Source organism: Cyanistes caeruleus, chromosome 4 (genome assembly GCF_971803275.1).
Source record: "Cyanistes caeruleus chromosome 4, bCyaCae1.hap1.1, whole genome shotgun sequence".
Lineage (NCBI taxonomy): Eukaryota > Metazoa > Chordata > Aves > Passeriformes > Paridae > Cyanistes > Cyanistes caeruleus.
The window spans coordinates 78,674,862-78,690,202 of NC_141704.1; positions in this window are offsets into that span (position 1 = coordinate 78,674,862).

Genomic DNA, 15,341 nt, shown 5'->3' on the forward strand with positions numbered 1-15,341 from the left:
ATAGGTGTCCACCCACCAGGTAAACCCAGAAGCTCTCCAAGGAGCAGGACCAGGGACTGCCGAAGAGGAGGTGCCACAAGGAGCAGTGGGATACAGCGAAATGGCTGAACTGCAGAGTGACCTAGAGCAAAAGGGGGAGAAATTAGGAGCAGTACCAAAGCGCTGCTGCAAACGGGCAGCGAAAGCTAAGGGGCTGGGCAAAGCTGCGAAGGCACGCCCCGCAGGGGGACCTGTGCCGCGGTTCATGACGTGAAGGGCCCAACCCACTGAGGCAGAGATCGGGAATGCCCCCAAGAGTATGGATGCTAACTGTGAAGCAGGCAGCATAGTGCCTGTGAAATTGCAGGCCACATAACTTTCTCAGTCTTGCCTGGGAAAGTGGCCTGGGAATTCATAAGGAGGAATCAAAACAATCCTCAGAGATAGAGAACAGCCTTGCAGGTGCTGTTTGTCTGTTCCTTGTTTTTTTGCAAGAGAAGGTCGAGGGGTGGTGAACCCCACTGACCAATGATGGTGATGAGACCGAGGACCTGTCACCCGCGGAGCTGGGCTCACAAGTTTCATCAACAGAGAGGCGGCAGGGGAATGGAGACCACCCGTCCCTGCCTGCGCCCTCCGCGGTGCCTTCAGTGGCGCTGCGAGCACCGCCGTGAGCAGCCACAGGGGGCCCCTCGCTGTCAATGGTGTTCTTCAGCCCCGCCGTTTTCTCTGTGTCCTTTTCTCCTGTGCCACAAGGGACAGCATGGACGCTCCTGCCGCAGATTGCCAGCATGGCGGGGAGAGCAGCCCCTCCGTGTTCATCCACGGGACCCGCTGGCGCGGCGGGGAGAGATGGGCTTTTGGCCCCGCCACGTCTATCCGCGGGATCCACACATGTGCCAGTGTTGCTGGGGCAACCATCGTTGCAGCCCTCATCAGGGGTGTTCCCTCCGGCCTCCAGACCACCTCTGCACAGCCCCCTGACGGCAGCGACACTGCCCACCATGGTGGAGCCAGGCGTGGTTCCTTCCCTTCGCGCCCAACCCAGCGCAGGGGGGCAGACAGGTCCGCAAGCGAAGCTGCTGCCCGTGCCAGCACTGCAACGCAATTGTCACGGCAACCACAGCTAGAAACAGAAACAGCAGCTGAGCAAGAGGTTCAGCAAGTAACAGCAACGACAATTTTATAATGGAGTCAGCTTTACTCAAACCCTGCAAGCCTCAAACCACTCAGCAATGCAGCTGCAGAACCCGACGAACAAGAACAGCAGCCTGAGCCTGATGAAGCAACCATCTCTACATCACAGATAGCTTCCCTAGTTACTTCACTGATTGCAGGGAGTCAAGAAATGTTGTGTGTTAGTTTACTGAACTAGTTGTATTAGAGTCAACCATCAAATCCTTGCAAAGAAAACAATCCTTAGACATCAAAAATATAGGCCAGAAAATCATTCTAAATCGGTGTCCATTCAAGGTTCTGTTGAAGGAGACCTCTTGTGCTGTGTTTGTTCTCTTTCCTGCAAGGGCCCAGCAGATTACAAACACTGCTTTTATTTTAAAACAAGGGGGAATTATGGATGCTAACTGTGAAGCAGAGAGCACGGTGCCTGTGGAAATTGCAGGCCACATAACTTTCTCAGTCTTGCCTGGGAAAGTGGCCTGGGAATTCATAAGGAGGAATTATAACAATCCTTAGAGATAGAGAACAGCCTTGCAGGTGCTGTTTGTCTGTTCCTTGTTTTCTTACAAGAGAAAGTCGAGGGGTGGTGAACCCCACTGACCAATGATGGTGATGTGTTAGTTTACTAAGCAATAAGAGTTTCTTTTCTGTACTTTTCACATATCGGTCTATAAAAAAGACCTGAGTTAATAAACCAAGGAGAAAATTCTCCAGTTCTGACTCCACAAGAGAGTCTGTGTCGTTCTTCTTGCCGTTCCCAATAGAGCAACATCTGGTGACCTCCGAGGTGATGTGTATCTGGTGACCCCCGATTTTCAGTGCAGCTGGCGGACGACGAGCCAGCTACTTGCCCCACAGAGAGGTAAGTGAGAATCTCCCTTGCTGTCCTGGAGGGAGCTGGTTTTTAGACCAATGGGATAGTAGAGCCCTGCCAGTGAGCAGGCTTGGAACGACTCATCTTGGGGAAGCTAGAGCTTAAAGTCCCGGGTTAAGCCACTGTGTCTGCGTACTTGCAGTCGCCAGCCATCAAGACAGACGGTTCTCACAATGGGGAACTGCAATTCAACTGATGATCAGCTTGTTTTCTCTGCATGGCAGGACGCCTTGCTGCGCATGGGACTCGATATTTCTGAAGATGTTATGAGCACTTTGTTCCAGTGGGAGAAAGCGCAAGGTTTTACTGTGACTGTCGATAATGCCTTTGATCTTGAGATTTGGTTGTCGGTGGGAGACCGCCTGTGGTCTGAGTTAGCTGCAGGAGATACCAGTGTGTGCAGCCTGGCAGACACCTGGGGCGTGCTCTTTAAAGCATTGGTGCTGTGCCAGTCTGGTGACAGTGATGCCGAGATGAAGGATTCGGGTGCTGGGGGTGCCTCTTTTGTACCCCATGAGAGACTGGGTGATGGGACTGAGAAATCTCCCTCTCCAGGAGAGTTCAGGTGCCCGTCACCCGCGGAGCTGGGCTCGCAAGTTTCGTCAACAGAGAGGTGGCAGGGGAACGGAGACCGCCCGTCCCCACCTGCACCCTCTGCGGTGCCTTCACGGCGCTGCGAGCACCGCCGTGAGCGGCTGTGGGGGGCCCCTCGCCGTCTGTGGTGTTCTTCAGCCCCGCCGACGCGGCGAAGAGAGTGGCCCCACCACGACCATCCGCAGGGCCCTCACATGTGCCAGTGTTGCCGCGACACCCATCGCTGCAGCCCTCATCAGGGGCGTTCCCTCCGGGCTCTGCACCGCCTCTGCACAGCCCCCTGATGGCAGCGGCATCGCCCACCATGGTGAAGGCAGGCGTGGACTCTTCCCTCTGTGCCCAGCCGGGCGTGGAGGGGCAGACAGAGCCACAAGCGAGGCCGCTGCCCGGGCCAGCGACTGCAATGCTGTTGTCATGGCAACCATCGCTGTAAACAACAACAACTGAGCAAAAGTTTCAGCGAGCAGCAACTGTAACTTTACAATGGAGTCAGCTTTGCTCAAACCATGCAGACTTCAAACTGCTCAGGAACACAGCTGCAGAACCTGACGAACAACAAGCGTGAACCGGATGAAGCAATCATCTCTACACTGCAGATAGCTTCCCTGGTTACTTCACTGATTGCAGAGTTGGGAAGCTTTTGACCACAGCCATGTGATCTCTACAAGTCCCTCAGTCACATTTGAGGGGAAAATCCAATGGTCAACAACAACAACACCAAGGTCAACAACAACAACAACAACAGCAACAACAACAAAAAAGGGGGATCAAAGCGTTCTGAATTGCATTGTTAACTGATCTGTAAAAAGTTCATAGATGCTACATGGTAGAATTGAGTAGAGTTTCACTGGGTCTGGATCTGGGTGTTCTTGAGTTTTGTCACTTTGGTATTCTTTTAAACTTAACTTGACAAGTTAGACTGTCAGTTTTGAGCAGACTAATGATGTTTTATGTGCTGTCTGTGTTAGCTTATTAGAGTCAACCATCAAGTTCTTGCGAAAAAAACAATCCTTAGAGAAAATCATTCTAAATCAGTGTCCATTCAAGGTTCTGTTGAAGGAGACCTCTTGTGCTGTGTTTGTTCTCTTTCCTTCAAGAGCCCAGCAGGAGATTACAAACACTGCTTTTTTATTTTAAAACAAAAAGGGGGAATTATGGATGCTAACTGTGAAGCAGAGAGCACGGTGCCTGTGGAAATTGCAGGCCACATAACTTTCTCAGTCTTGCCTGGGAAAGTGGCCTGGGAATTCATAAGGAGGAGTTATAACAATCCTCAGAGACAGAGAACAGCCTTGCAGGTGCTGTTTGTCTGTTCCTTGTTTTCTTACAAGAGAAAGTCGAGGGGTGGTGAACCCCACTGACCAATGATGGTGATGTGTTAGTTTACTAACCAATAAGAGTTTCTTTTCTGTACTTTTCACATATCGGTCTATAAAAAAGACCTGAGGTAATAAACCAAGGAGAAAATTCTCCAGTTCTGACTCCACAAGAGAGTCTGTGTCGTTCTTCTTGCCGTTCCCAATAGAGCAACATCTGGTGACCTCCGAGGTGATGTGTATCTGGTGACCCCCGATTTTCAGTGCAGCTGGCGGACGACGAGCCAGCTACTTGCCCCACAGAGAGGTAAGTGAGAATCTCCCTTGCTGTCCTGGAGGGAGCTGGTTTTTAGACCAATGGGATAGTAGAGCCCTGCCAGTGAGCGGGCTTGGAACGACTTATCTTGGCGAAGCTAGAGCTTAAAGTCCCGGGTTAAGCCACTGTGTCTGCGTACTTGCAGTCGCCAGCCATCAAGACAGACGGTTCTCACAATGGGGAACTGCAATTCAACTGATGATCAGCTTGTTTTCTCTGCATGGCAGGACGCCTTGCTGCGCATGGGACTCGATATTTCTGAAGATGTTATGAGCACTTTGTTCCAGTGGGTGAAAGCGCAAGGTTTTACTGTGACTGTCGATAATGCCTTTGATCTTGAGATTTGGTTGTCGGTTGGAGACCGCCTGTGGTCTGAGTTAGCTGCAGGAGATACCAGTGTGTGCAGCCTGGCAGACACCTGGGGCGTGCTCTTTAAAGCATTGGCGCTGTGCCAGTCTGGCGACAGTGATGCCGGGATGAAGGATTCGGGTGCTGGGGGTGCCCCTTTTGTACCCCATGAGAGACTGGGTGATGGGACTGAGAAATCTCCCTCTCCAGGAGAGTTCAGGTGCCCGTCACCCGCGGAGCTGGGCTCGCAAGTTTCGTCAACAGAGAGGCGGCAGGGGAACGGAGACCGCCCGTCCCCACCTGCACCCTCTGCGGTGCCTTCACGGCGCTGCGAGCACCGCCGTGAGCGGCTGTGGGGGGCCCCTCGCCGTCTGTGGTGTTCTTCAGCCCCGCCGACGCGGCGAAGAGAGTGGCCCCACCACGACCATCCGCAGGGCCCTCACATGTGCCAGTGTTGCCGCGACACCCATCGCTGCAGCCCTCATCAGGGGCGTTCCCTCCGGGCTCTGCACCGCCTCTGCACAGCCCCCTGATGGCAGCGGCATCGCACACCATGGTGAAGGCAGGCATGGACTCTTCCCTCCGTGCCCAGCCGGGCGTGGAGGGGCAGACAGAGCCACAAGCGAGGCCGCTGCCCGGGCCAGCGACTGCAATGCTGTTGTCATGGCAACCATCGCTGTAAACAACAACAACTGAGCAAAAGTTTCAGCGAGCAGCAACTGTAACTTTACAATGGAGTCAGCTTTGCTCAAACCATGCAGACTTCAAACTGCTCAGGAACACAGCTGCAGAACCTGACGAACAACAAGCGTGAACCGGATGAAGCAATCATCTCTACACTGCAGATAGCTTCCCTGGTTACTTCACTGATTGCAGAGGCGGGAAGCTTTTGACCACAGCCATGTGATCTCTACAAGTCCCTCAGTCACATTTGAGGGGAAAATCCAATGGTCAACAACAACAACACCAAGGTCAACAACAACAACAGCAACAACAACAAAAAAGGGGGATCAAAGCATTCTGAATTGCATTGTTAACTGATCTGTAAAAAGTTCATAGATGTTACATGGTAGAATTGAGTGGAGTTTCACTGGGTCTGGATCTGGGTGTTCTTGAGCTTTGTCACTTTGGTATTCTTTTAAACTTAACTTGACAAGTTAGACTGTCAGTTTTGAGCAGACTAATGATGTTTTATGTGCTGTCTGTGTTAGCTTATTAGAGTCAACCATCAAGTTCTTGCGAAAAAAACAATCCTTAGAGAAAATCATTCTAAATCAGTGTCCATTCAAGGTTCTGTTGAAGGAGACCTCTTGTGCTGTGTTTGTTCTCTTTCCTTCAAGAGCCCAGCAAGAGATTACAAACACTGCTTTTTTATTTTAAAACAAAAAGGGGGAATTATGGATGCTAACTGTGAAGCAGAGAGCACGGTGCCTGTGGAAATTGCAGGCCACACAGCTTTCTCAGCCTTGTCTGGGAAAGTGGCCTGGGAATTCATAAGGAGGAATTATAACAATCCTCAGAGATAGAGAACAGCCTTGCAGGTGCTGTTTGTCTGTTCCTTGTTTTCTTACAAGAGAAAGTCGAGGGGTGGTGAACCCCACTGACCAATGATGGTGATGTGTTAGTTTACTAACCAATAAGAGTTTTCTTTTCTGTACTTTTCACATATCGGTCTATAAAAAAGACCTGAGGTAATAAACCAAGGAGAAAATTCTCCAGTTCTGACTCCACAAGAGAGTCTGTGTCGTTCTTCTTGCCGTTCCCAATAGAGCAACATCTGGTGACCTCCGACGTGATGTGCATCTGGTGACCCCCGATTTTCAGTGCAGCTGGCGGACGACGAGCCAGCCACTCCCTCCACAGAGAGGTAAGTGAGAATCTCCCTTGCTGTCCTGGAGGGAGATGGTTTTTAGACCAATGGGATAGTAGAGCCCTGCCAGTGAGCGGGCTTGGAAAAGCTTGGTAAAGCTAGAGCTTAAAGTCCCGGGTTAAGCCACTGCATCTGCGTACTTGCATTCGCCAGCCATCAAGGTTCTCACAATGGTGAACTGCAATTCAACTGATGATCAACTTGTCTTCTCTGCATGGCAGGAAGATTCAACAATCTTTGCAGATTCACAATTTACAGTGTGGAATTCAAGATGGAGGACAGCTCTCCTTGAATTGAGAACTAAATATGGAAGGGGACCATACAAAGGCATCTCAGTGGCTCAGATGGCAGGAGATATCCCATATCATAAACCAGAAACCCAGATAACGGACCTGCCTCCAGAAATGCTTCAAGATGTTGTAGAAGCAGCTGAAAAGAGACTGCTGCAAATTCAACCCACTGGAACTTCCGAAGGTATCTACACTGAAGTGAAGCAAGGCCCTTCAGAGCCTTTCACTACGTTTGTGGATCGTCTCACACAAGCAAGTGACCGACAAGTGATGGAAGAAAGAGTGAAACCACACTTCCTTCAAGGCCTTGCTTTTGCAAACGCTAATGCAGAGTGCAGACATAACATCAGTGCGTTGCCTGGATACCAAACAACTGAAGAAATGATAGAGGCCTGCAGTAAGATAGGCACTCTGCAAGTTGCAAGTGTTTCAGCAGAAGAGTTCAAAAAATTGCTTGAAGAACAATGAGAAGGATTTATAAAAATTGTAAAGAGCATGGAGTCAGGTTTTCAGCGACTCAATTGCACAGATGTGATCGAAGCATCGTTTTTTAAAGGAACATGTTATCGATGTGGAAAACAGGGACACATGAAAAAGGGCTGCCCATCGCAGAAAAAAGCACAAGGCCTTTGTCCCAGATGCTGAAGAGGAAAACATCATCCTAGGCAAAGTTTTTCCAGAACAGATGTGGAGGGAAAGCCTCTAGCCCTGCCAGGAAACTGCAGAAAGAGCATGCCGAGTCACCATGCGGCGACACAAGTGGTGGCAGAGTGACAATCTCAAAGTCAATTCTATTAAAGGCCTCAAATCAGAAAGCGATCATTGGGGAATGACAGTCCGACTCTCTTAGCAAGACCACTTGTCAATTTCCCAGTGATCCACATTTATTGCCACCATGTGAACTGAGAACATTCAAATTGCGTGTGTTTTTTAAATGAGGATCATGCAGTATTCCATACAGGAGTCACTGGAACATCACAAAAGAGGCAAGATTTTCTAATTATAGGCAGGGACAGATGGAGTATTTTGGGTCTTGTTATTTATCCATGTGTTGTCTCTGCGAATTAAAACGAAGAATTAAGAGTATTAGCTAAAGCCTTGCGTCCTCCACTGACTCTTCCGGCAAATATCTTGATAGCCAAAGCCATTGCTTTGCCTCCACATGCAAATAACCCAATCAAGCTAATGGCCAGTGAGTGAGTTTTATCTATTAATGAGTGTACAAAAGTTCATGCCACCTGGGTGAAACAAATAAGCCGTGATTGACCTGTAATCACCTGTAGATTAACATATAACAACAACACAGTCTCGATACAGGGGACAATGGATAGAGGCGCTGATGTCACAGTCATTTCACATCTCCTCTGGCCCTGGAGTTTCAAAACTCCCTTGAGTGCCATTTCAGGCATTGGAGGGAACACCTTGTGCCTACAGAGCAAACATCCCATCATCATTACAGGGCCAAAAGAGAAGACAGCTATTGTTTGTCCTTTTGTGGTGCAGAGACCCTACACAGTGTGGGGAAGAGACATTCTATCCCAATGATGAATGAGAATAGAAATGGATTTCTGACAGGGGCCACTGAGGCACTCACCACCTTGAAACTGACTTGGAAGACAGACAACCCTATCTGGGTGGATCACTGGCCCCTGGAAGAAGAGAAACTGCGGGCCCTTGAGAAGTTAGTTAAAGAACAATTGAAAAAGGCCATATTAAGCCAACTACCAGTTCCTGGAATTCTCTCGTTTTTGTAATCCATAAAAAATCTTCAGGCTCATAGAGACTGATTCATGATCTCCAGAAAATTAATGTGATCATTGAAGAAATGGGACCCCTTCAACCCGGACTTCTGTCTCTTTCAACGATCCCAAGACATTGGCTGACCATGATCTTGGATCTCAAGGACTGTTTCTTTAACATTCCACTTCATTTGAAAGATGCTCCTCAATTTGCTTTCTCTGTTCCAAGCATCAACTGAATGAAACCTCTACAGAGATACCATTGGGTGGTGCTACCCCAAGGTCTCCGCAATTCACCAACAATTTGTTGATGGTTTGTAGCGCGAGCCTTGTCTGCAGTGAAAGAAAAACATCCAAAGGCATTGATCATTCATTTTATGGACACAGCAAGAATTAGAGGAGACTCACAGCAGCATGTTTGCAGAAATTCAAAAGGCAGGATTGAAAATTTCCATTTGAAAAATTCAGGAAATCTCACCATGGAGCTACTTGGGATGGAAGATCACAGTGCAAGCGATAAGGCCACAGAAAATACAAATGAGGACTGGGATCAATAATTTGCAGGAATTGCAGTGACTCCTGGGAGAAATCAACTGGGTCAGAACAACTTTGGGAATCATAAATGATGAACTTTCACCACTGTTTTAATCTACTTAAAGGAGACAATAACATTGTATCTCCCAGAACTCTTACACCTGAAGCTCAAGGAGTTCTTGAGAAGATCACTGAAGCTCTTCAGAAACTACAAAGCACATCTGTTTTCAATGACTCTCCTCTTTTCCTTGGGAGTACTAGTGGAGGGCATTCAATTGTATGGTCTTATATTCCAATGAGACAATTCAGAGAGAGATCCTTTGCTGATAATAGATTGGGTATTTTTGCCCTACAGATTCCCTAAGACAATTTATACTCCATTGGAAATGGCAGCCCAGATAATTATCGGGGCCAGAACCAGATTGTTGACAATGACAGGTAAAGATTTTATTATGATCTACCTGTCTCTGAAGAAAAATTATTTAGATTGGGCATTGCAAAAATCAGATGATTTACAGATTGCATTGCTAAATTTCTCAGGAATCTGTTTGAGTCATTTTCCCAGCCATAAACTGTTACAGTCCAAATTAAGTTATAAGGAGAAACCTAAACTAAGTGAAGTACCATTAAATGCAATAACCTGATTTACTGATGGTTCAGGAAAAACCCACAAAGCAGTTATAACATGGAAGAATACCACTGCAAAGAAAGGGGACATCCTACTGGGAGTCTGTTATCATCCACCCAACCAGGAAGAAGAGGTGGGCAACTTATTCTATAAGCAGTTGGAGAATGTCTCGGGATCACCAGCCCTTGTTCTTGTAGACAACTTCAACATGCCAGACATCTGCTGGGTACTTCACACAGCAGAAAAGAGGCAGTCCAGGAAATTTTTAGCATGCATGGGGGACAACTTTTGTTGCAGCTGGTGGGTGAGGATCACCCTGAAACTAGAGCCTTCTGATTGTTTAGAACATTGTTTATTTTCTTTTTTGCTTGTTTAGAATATTGTTCATTTTTGGTTTTTCTTTTTCTTTTTTAAAGGAGAAAGGGTGAGATGTTGCCCTGAAAATTAAGCCTTCTGAAAATGTTTCCATAGTTTTAGTTACTTTCCCAAGAAAATTCTATAAACACAAGTTGTTTATCACATTCCTTCTTACAAACGTCTTTTGATGGATATTTTGCATGACCAGTGTGCTCGGGAAGGTGGTAACTTAATTATCCAGTCCCTGGTCATTGTCAAGGATCTATAAGCACTGGAGTCAGAGAATAAAGGTACCTTCTTCTGTTCTAACACTGAGAGATGTTTGTGTGAATCATTTTGTGTCCTCTAGCAACAGGTGAGCCCACCAGGAGAGGGACTATGTTAGACCTGTTGTTTGCAAATAGAGATGGGCAGGTGGGAGATGTGGTGGTTGGAGGCTGCTTGGGGCACAGTGGTCATGAAATTATAGAATTCTCAGTACTTAGTGAAATCAGAGGGAACAAAAATAAGATTTTTACACTGAGCTTCCAGAAGGCAGACTTTGGCCTATTTAGGAGACTTATTCAGAGAGTGAATGGAATGATTGGGTGAATGGGCAGAGTTGAATAGGATGAAGTTTAGTAAGTCCAAGTTCAGAGTCCTGCATTTTGGCCACAATAACCCCCTGTAACACTACAGGCTGGGGATTGTGTGGCTGGACAGTGCCCAGGCAGAAAGGGACCTGGGGGTGACACTGACAACAGCAAAACTTGAGCCAGCAGCGTGCACTGGTGGCCAAGAAGGCCAATGGCCCCTGGCCTGGATCAGGAACAGCGTGGCCAGCAGGAGCAGGGAGGTCATTCTTCCCCTGTGCTCAGCACTGGTGAGGGCACACCTTGAGTTCTGTGTCCAGTTCTGGCCCCTCAGTTTGGGAAGGACGTTGAGACGCTTGAGCGCGTCCAGAGGAGGACAACAAGGCTGGTGGGGGGCTTGGAACACAAATCCTATGAAGAACTGCTGAGGGAGCTGGGGTTGTTTAGCCTGGAGAAAAGGAGACTCAGAGGTGACCTTATCACTCTCTACAACTTCCTGAAGGGTGGCTGTAGTCAGGTGGGGTTGGTCTCTTTCACCAGGCAGCAACTGACAGAATGAGAAGACACAGCCTTAAGCTGTGCCACGGGAAATTTAGGTTGGACATTAGGAAAAAATTCTTCACGGAAAGAGTGATAAAGTACTGGAATGGTCTGCGTGGGGAGGTGGTGGAGTCACCATCCCTGGATGTGTTTAAAAAACTGGATATGGCACTTGGTGCCATTTTAGTTGAGTTATTACGGCATCACTTGGACTTGATGATCTTGAAGGTCTCTTCCAACCTAGTCATTCTGTGATGCTGTGATTCTGTGATTCCATCTAGCCTCAAGGGTGGTCCTTGTACCTTGGGAAAGCTTACATTGTTAACTCCAAGTATGAAAACAATTGTCGACATGAGACATAGAGGGAAAAGGTCATTTGTTGGGGAGGATGAAACAAGGAAACCTTATGAATATGATTGTTTAGCAAAAGATTCTGAAAATATGAATTCAGGAAATCTCACCATGGAGCTACTTGGGATGGAAGATCACAGTGCAAGTGATAAGGCCACAGAAAATACAAGTAAGAACTCGAATCAGTAATCTGCAAGAATTACAGTGACTCCTGGGAGAAATCAACTGGGTCAGAACAACTTTGGGAATCACGAATGATGAACTTTCACTGCTTTTTAATCTACTTAAAGGAGACAATAACATTATATCTCCCAAAACTCTTACACCTGAAGCTCAAAGAGCTCTTGAGAATATCTCTGAGGCTCTTCAGAAACTACTAGCCCATCGATTTTCAAGGACTCTTCCCTTTTTCTTGGGAGTACTAGTGGAGGGCATTTGATTGTATGGTCTTATATTCCAATGGGACAATTCAGAGAGAGATCCTTTGCTGATAATAGAATGGGTATTTTTGCCCTAGAGATTCCCTAAAACAATTTGTACTCCATTGGAAATGGCAGCCCAGATAATTATCAGGGCCAGAATCAGATTATTAACAATGACAGATAAAGATTTCACTACAATTTACCTGTCTCTGAAAAAAGATTATTTAGATTAGGCATTGCAAAAATCAGATGATTTACAGATTGCATTGCTAAATTTCTCAGGAGTCTGTTCAAGTCATTTTCCCAGCCATAAACTGTTACAGTCCAAATTAAGTTATAAGGAGAAACCTAAACTAAGTGAAGTACCATTAAATGCAATAACCTGATTTACTGATGGTTCAGGAAAAACCCACAAAGCAGTTATAACATGGAAGAATACCACTGCAAAGAAATGGGAATGAGATATTCAAATAGTACAAGGCTCACCCCAAATTGTGGAACTGGCTGCAGTAGTCAGAGCATTTCAGTTATTTCAAAATCCTTTAATCTGATCACAGATTCGGCCTATGTAGCAAATCTTGTTAAAAGAATAGAAGGATCTCTTGTGAAAGAAGTAGATGATGAAAATATGTATTTTTATCTTGTCAGTACGCAACAACTAATAGAACAGAGAGAAAATCAGTATTTTGTTTCACATATTAGAGCATATTCTTGTCTCCCAGATCTCTTAGCAGAAGGAAATGCCCAAGCAGATAAATTGATTTTGATTATTTCAAACATCCTACCAAATATTTTTGAACAGGCAAAATTGAGTCATGCATTCTTTCATCAGAATGCTCAAGCACTGACATGCACTTTTCACATTTCAAAAGAGCAAGCAAAAGCCATTGTAAGCGCTTGCCCAAATTGTCAGTTGGCACAGCCTTATGTATCTACAGGAGCAGTGAACCCAAGGGGATTGGAGAGTTTGCAATTATGGCAAGTGGATGTCACTAAATATCCATCTTTTGGGAGATTTAAGAATATCCAAGCATCAGCAGACACTTTCTCGGGTGCGGTTTTTGCCTCTCTTCACCCAGGGGAATCAGCAAAACATGCATGTAAACATTTCTTACAGGCATTTGCATCATTGGGTGTACATAAAGAAATTGAAACAGATAATGGGCCAACATATAAGAATCGTGCTCTTGATGAATTTCTGAAAAAATGAGGTGTTTACCACACTACTGGCATTCCCCATTCTTCAACAAGTAAAGCTATTATTGAAATATCACACTGTACTTTAAAATCTATTTTAGATAGGCAGAGAAGAGGAGAGGCAGAAGCTACACCCTAGATGTGATTGAATAAAACACTGTATGTTTTGAACTTTCTGAATAGCTCTTTTGCAGAGCAAATTCCACCGATTTTTAGGCATTTCTCAAATAGTACCCAGGCAAAACTAAAGGAGAAACCTTTAGTTTTGATTAGAAATTTAGAATCAAAGCACATTGAAGGTCCATTTTAATTAATAACTTGGGGAAAAGGATATGCTTGTGTCTCCACAGGTGCAGGACCAAAGTGGGTTCCCGCGAAGTGTGTGAAACCGTATCGAACCGGGAAACAAGAAGAAGTAGAAGTAGAAGAAGTAGAAGAAGAAGTAGAAGAAGTAGAAGAAGTAGAAGAAGGAGAAGGAGAAGGAGAAGGAGAAGGAGAAGGAAGGAGAAGGAGACACCCGAAATCGAGAAGCCAGCACACAAATGTGATTTTGTGTGAAGACAGCATTCAACATCCCAGACGCTGAAGAATTAACAACGTGCAAAATACATGAACTGAGAACTTTGAGAGAGAGGGTTGTTTATTACAGAAGTTTGAGAACTTTTGAGGAGAATAAGGTTTTTGAATAAGATCAGCTAGCCATTTTGTTTGTGCCTTATGTTTTTTATTAATTGCCTTAAGCAACACAGTTTTTCTCATGAATCAGTCAAGCAAAAATGTCTGAAGACATTATCTGCTTGACTCATTCATGGTCATGGAAGCCATTCTGGAAGAATTAAAGAAAAAAGGTCTTTTTTTTTTCGCAAAGAGAAGGGGGAGATGTAGGAGTCCAGAAATGTAGAGACATGTCTCTGTCTATTCAATTCTTTAAAAAATGCATCAATCCTATATAATATTGACAGAAGGGATTCCAAATATCCCTGAGCAAACCAAGATTTGTAAGAAATTAAGTAGAAAGTAGAAAAAATGTTTAATATATCACTGAGGTGAAAATATAGATTTTAGGAGGGTTTCATACATGGAGTAAAGATGGAGGGAAAAGGGTGTAGTTTTTTAGTTCTTCTTCTTCCTTCTTCTCCATGCTTCTGCAGTTTTTAGAAGCACAAAGAATGATTGGTTTAGAGTTAGTCGCACTTTTAATTACGTGAGTAGATATAGAAAACTTATTTGTTAAGATATAATAACAATGCATGTTTCTGTAGTTAATAGGGTAAAAATTAGTATAAAGGTGAAAAGACCGTGTGGTTTGGGGCCATTTTGTGTCATCAGAGCAAAATGAGCCAAGCTGTAGTGATTTAAGCTTGTGCAGTCAGTCTGGATGGACCTGCCAAGTTTTGTAAGAATCCTTCAATAAACACGAGAAACCAGATTCTAATGAGCCCAGGAGTTTTCTTTGAATCATAAGAACTAAGATAAGTGGGACTCCCCACAAGGGAGGATTCCAAAAAGAATTCAGCCCAAAGGAGGCTGAGAGAGAGACTAAAGAAAAGTTACGGTCTGCAGGTGGCTCCGGAGAAGGTTCAACAGCATCCTCCTTGGAAAAACTTAGGAGTCAAAATATTAGATCAAAGTATTCACTATCAGGAGGTGCAATTCATAAATTCTATCAAGACTCTGAATGATGCCCAGAAATTGATGGGTATCATCACGTGGTTACATCCTTACTTGGACTGACCACAGTGCAGTTGTCCCCATTGTTCAATATTTCATATTTCAATATTTTAAAGGTGGACCCTGATCTGAACCTTGAGAATTGACTCCTGATGCGTGGCGAGCACTGGAGGAAGTCCAACAAGCTGTTTCTGCTTGTCAGGTTTACTGAGTAGATCCCTCCAATGATATGACTGTTTTTATTACTAATCCAGATTCTCATCCTACAGGTATCATTGGCCAATGGAAGTGAACAATGGTCTGATCCTTTGCACATTTTGGAATGGTTCTTCCTGCCCCATCAACTGAAAAAGACAGCAACACATTGTTTGAATTGATTGCTTAATGGAAAACCAGATGTTGTCAACAGTGTTTCCAATTAATGGCAGCTGACCATGCAAAAATTACTCTTCCAGTACAACAGGAAGAATTTGAATGGAGTTTTACTAACAGCGCTTCCTTACAGAGTGTGCTGCAAAATTTTTCAGGGCAGATTGCTTATCATCTGCCCAGCCACAAAATACT